Here is a 5,834-nt window from a genome sequence, read left to right on the forward strand (position 1 = left end):
TCAAAAATGGTAAGGGAAATTGTTCATGATTTGTATGGCCGACCTTAAGGCTAATTGACCACCCATAATTCCACAAATCGTATCTATGTTGATGGATCAAAATAATCCATTTCCCAAAGGTTACAGAAATCTAGATTTCAAGTTATTTTCAGGAGATGGATTATCAAGTGTGGAACATATAGCCAGTTTCACAATACAATGTGAGGAGGTGGCTAATCTGGAGAATTTTTCCAACTTGAAACTCATGTTATTTTCTAGTTCTCTTACTAGCATAGCTTTTGCATGATATGCATCTCTTCCTAGAAATTCAATTTTGAAATGGCAAGAAATGAAAAGACAATTTCACACATAATTCTATAGAACAAAATCAGAAGTGTGTCTTGCAGATTTGTCAAGAGTTACTCAAAGAAATGTGAAGTCTATTGATATGTTTAATCTATAGATTTAAAAGAAAGAGAAAATATGAAAAAAAAAATTCTGAAAATAACAAAAAAATGTTTGGGTTTTGAATTAAGGAAGAATTTTCAAGGATGAAGTTCCAAGATTTATTTGAATTGTCTACTAAAGTCACTGAATACGATGATTTGTCGAAAGAGTAGTTTTACAAAAATTAGCTTACAGTCCAAGGAGTGGAGGGAGTTGCACTTTCCGAAGTTCATACCAATGATACATGTTTGTAGCTTCTGCTGAAAAAAAGGCTAGAAACATTAGAGAGTAAGAATGCCCAACCAATACAAGAGATAAAATATACTTTTGAGGTTTTTCAAAATATGGGAATATTTGATTTCCTGGACAGAAAAGTTCACCATCTTTCCACAAGATCATCAAATTCCATCTAAAGAAGAGTTGAAAGACCGAGAATATTATAAGTATCACAATTCATTTAATCATGTTATTGAGAATTGTTGGACTTTTAAAATGTTTTAGAGGATAGAATAAAAAAACGGGCGATCAAATTCCGTAAATTAAAGAAACAATGGCTAATGATGAGGGTTGTTTTCCCCCCGGTGGCCGATGTAAGAATGAATGTTAATAATTTGCGAGCCTGTTTTGTATGAGAAGATGAGAGAAACGAATGTGGTTCCAGAAAAGAAAATAAAGAAATGTTTGATCCCTAAGGAGAACATATTTGAAGTGAAAGAAAAGTTTGATCGTGATGGTGATGTGAAGAAAAAATTGCACAGAAGGACAGCATATGAGGACAGTCATTCCAGAGATGTAAGGGAGTCCACGACTTTTGGGCCAAGGAACCAACACTTTTGAAAAATATTGGTGGATTCACAGTCAATGAATCAATTTTTTATTTTTAAATTATCTTATAAAAATAAAGAAAGTCAACATTCTTCTATGAAAGTGGTCGTCTTTGGGAAAATGAACTATTTTAATACTCACAAACCATTCATGTAAAGCAAGGGGAGTTGGCACAACCTTCGGGAATTTAATCACCAAATCATGGGAGTCTTGTGCACATAGAGAAGTTATATTGGTTGGGACCAAGGAGTCCAAAATATTCGATATTGCACCCGAAGAGGATAACTAAAAGAAACATGAAGCCTACAAAACAAACTAATGAAAAACAAAAAGCATTAATAATGATTAGATTTGTTTTTCCCTGTAAAAGTGAGTTGGGTGAATAACATAAGAAATTTCCTAGTTCACTTACCAGAACCCAAAAAAAAAAAAGAAAGACTATTGAGACAGAGAGCAGCAGTAAAAAAAAGAGAGAAGAATTTAACAATAAAAAATAAAGTGATGAGAAGTTTGTAAGATTAGCCGCTGAGAATAAAGATGTTGATGAGAGTGATGAGTTATTGTGGTGGTGATACCAATAGGAGTATGACTATAAATTTCATTGTGGATAAATTTTGTATTACGATGGATTGTGCTAGTACTGGTGGATTGGTTTCCTGAAGGATTCCAAGATCAGTTTATATGAATACCCCGACATCAAGTCAAGTTTTGGAGAAAAACACTCAAGTCTAGTATCATTTTGCCACAAAGGCCGGAGGTTCAACCCATCATTTAAGAAGTTGATGATTAACTACACTAAGGGAGAAAACGAGGAAGCAATAGCCACGGTGTGGAAGCTTAAATTTTAGAAAATTTTGAAAAAAAAAAAGTAAAAGATGACAAGATGATAATGAGAATTAATGGTGCTGAAATTGTGTTTAAAGAGTGGTTGAAAACCAATGAACCTAATATGAAGGAATTAATTATAGTGCCCTTTCAAAAAGAAAATAACAAACATGAAGTGCAAAATACATTGAAAGAAGTAAACATGGGAGAGTTTGAAGTTCATACAGTTGTGTAACATTTTAGATAAAGTAGGCTGCATGTCCACTTATATACTTTGTTTGTGCATGTATTAATGAATATTATTTAATGAAGATAAGGACATAGATGTAAATTCATAATTCAAACTCATATATTTACAGTAGTAATAGATTAAAAAAATAGAGTGTAAATTTCATTTCAAAAAATGAAAGAAAAATTTAAATTTTATTCAAAAAATGGTGACTAAATTTATTTTTCTTCAATTTATTTTAGAAGCTATTAAAAGCTGATAGAAATAAACAAAAAAATATTTATTACTATTATCGTTTCAAATTTCATTGAAGATATGTTTTTTTTTAAAAAAAAAAATGGAGTACAAATTTCATCACAAAAAATAAGACTAAAATTCATTTCTCTTCAATATTTTTTAAATTCCATTAATTAATAGATGAAAAACATGGATAAAAAAAATAATATTAAAAATGGAGTGCAAATTTCATTAAAAAAAATGAAGGCTAAATTTCATTTTTCTTCAATTTATTTTAATTTTATTAATTAATATATGGAAACTTGAGATATGGAAGTTACCCCAATTGCAGACCTATAAACCAAAGAATGCAAAGTTAATATTAAGAAACTCCCCCACTTCCTAGAAAAGTCCATAACAGAACGAGGAGCTTATAACTACTGGATAGGATAGTGAATTCCTTCGTAGGTTCAGGACCAACGCCAGAACCATAGCTTAAAAAAAGAACAACCCCATGTCAAAGAGACTCCACAAGTCAATCAAGGCCATCAAACCAGTTCACCATCCATCTTTCCGATGAATAGCCAAATATCACCATGTTATCAAACTTCATGCAAGAGTAAAAAAAATGCAAAAGAAAACAAGGTAAACAAAATTGCATAAAATAAAATGAATGTTTTTTGTGAACTAAAGAGTAGAGAATTATAATGAAAACAACTCTCAGTAAAGAGGAAGCTAAATGGTAGGGAGTTAATTGCTTTTTTCTATAATTCAAAAAATGGTAGCAGTTGTACGAGATTCTGGCCCAATTTATTGGATAGAATTCAATAAAGGTGCAAGCTGAATAAAATCACATCAAAAGAGTATAAAACTTAACAAAGTTCTTCAAGGCAAGATGCAAAAGAACATATGAAGTGCATATGCAAATCCCAAAATGCCAACATGGGGTGGATAGTGATGAGTACAAGCTAGAATCACATGTGAAGCAAGACAGTCAGAAACACTATCTACGCCATTCTCGCATATATTTCATAAAGGAAATCTAAAGCACATTAAGAAATGCACATAAGAGCAAGGATGAAAAACTCCTTCAATCTTGATAATAACCAAACTTCAGGTGCCAATTCCATTATCTCAAGAATTCAAATAATGAAATACTTGAATCTATATACAAGTAAGTTGAGCATGAGTACACAAAATTAAAAGAAAAGAAAACAAGAGAACTACATATGGTCATGTGATATGGAGAGTTTGCTTGTGGAGTCACTTTGACCATGGGCATATCAACAATAGGGGCGAAAACTAGATGGATTATCAGAACAAGTTTGGGGTGTCAAATTTTTGTGGATTTTATTTGGGAAAATTGACGAAAACCATAAGGACGCTTAAAGAAGCAAAAAATAGGTTGGACCATTCCTCAATGTGATACGAGATAGTAAGCGAGAGGATTTGGGTCGGAGCACATCCAGCGGCAGTGACTCGAGGTCACAAGAATTTTTTGAGCACGAGAAGATTTTAGCTGCGAAAAAAAGGAAGAAGATCGGGGTCGGTGTTGTGAGAAGGAATCGAGAGTGGACCGGAAGATTGTGGCTCACAATGGCAACAAGCTGAACTAGCCAAGAAGGGCATGCACAGCCTTGGCTAGGGGTGAGTGCAAGATCTTGTGTTGTGAGAAGTGACAAAGATCGGAAAATAGAAACAATGGCTTATTGCAACTGGTATGACGACAGTCTCGAAGGTGGCGATGGCGTGGCATCAAATGTCGGGGGAAATTTAGGGAAGAGGGAGTACATCGTGACTTATTTAAAAAAATAAGGATCCATAAGTCAATTTACATAAATTTCTCTATGTTGTAAGTGTAAATACACAGTTAAATTTATTAAAATCCTAACATCTCATTTCATTCATTTCATTCAGTCGACCTAAATCTCTCATTCTCTACGCAAATCGTTTTTCCTTCCCTTCCGTCGACGAAGATTGATTTTTATTCCCAAAAATTCCCTTCCCTCGACGCGACGCAAACTCAATCGAAGAAATGGCTAACCAAAATCTGACAATTTTCACGTTTATTTCGATTTATTGCTTCTGCGTGCATGTTGAAGAAGAAAGGGTCGACCTAGTCGACACAAGCTTGGTCGACCCAAAAAAATTTGGTCGACCCAAGCCCACTTTTTTTTGGTCGACAAAAGAACATCGGGTCGACTCGACTCAAGCTTCAGTCGACCCATCCAAATTCTCCATTTATTTTTCTAGCATATTTATTTGTATTTGTAACATGTCTATTTGCCAAGAAAACTAGGCAGAGATGCAATTTTTCGATGTAAATTGACACTTGAATCCAGATATATAAAAATATTGTCGAGAAGATTCATCACTATTTGAACAACGACGAGAGAGCCCTTTTTTTCGAGCAGTCTCCTTTTGGTAATTTGGTTAGGTATCATAGATATTTTAACATTTCTAGTCAAATTATCTGGTATTTAATGAGTAATCAGATAGTTGATACTGGTAGTGATAAGTTGTGGATGATCGTGCGCAAGAGGCCGTTTAGATTTTCTATGTTGGAGTATTGTTTAATAACCGGTCTCGATTGCGCTATAGAGCCCGAAGATCTACCAGATAGAGGTGTCTTTGGCACGACACACTTTGCCAATAAGTCTGAGATTGTTTTGAGTGATTTGGAGGCAAAGATGAGTGTCCAAGTGCAGAATGAGACTGGTATAGATGTGGAGAAGTTGAAGATGGCTAGTTTTTACTTCTGTTGTGTCGTCTTCAGTGAGGGGACTAGGAAAAAGATGATAAAGATCGACCCTAAATACTTGAGGCTTGTCGATGATTTGGATATGTTTAATACTTATCTCTGGGTTAGAGTAGCGTATCGTGATGCGGTCCGATGTTTGAAGAAGGACCTTTCAGGGCGATATACTTACCTCACCAAGGCACGTACAGGGTCGAAAAGAAGTTGATGGCATGTAACGCCCCGAAAATTTAAAAGTCTACGTGAGCCACATGCTTGCAAGTTATTAAATTTCTTTGGTATTTTATTGAGTCACATGCATGCAAGTTCTTAAATTTCTTTTGTATTTTATTAAATTCTTTTAGAGCATAAAATGCATGTTTATTTTATTAATTTGTGTTTAATTATTTTTATGCATTTTATGCATTATTATTGAATGAAGGATTTAATGCATGAAATTTTAAAAGTTCACGCACTATGATTTTTAAGTTTCATTTCGCGTCCCAACGAGGATTGGAGACCGTAGAATTTTCAGAAAAATTATGTTATTACACGATTTATTTTTATAAATTAAGT

Source organism: Primulina huaijiensis, chromosome 2 (assembly GCF_012295235.1).
Source record: "Primulina huaijiensis isolate GDHJ02 chromosome 2, ASM1229523v2, whole genome shotgun sequence".
In the NCBI taxonomy this organism is placed as follows: domain Eukaryota; kingdom Viridiplantae; phylum Streptophyta; class Magnoliopsida; order Lamiales; family Gesneriaceae; genus Primulina; species Primulina huaijiensis.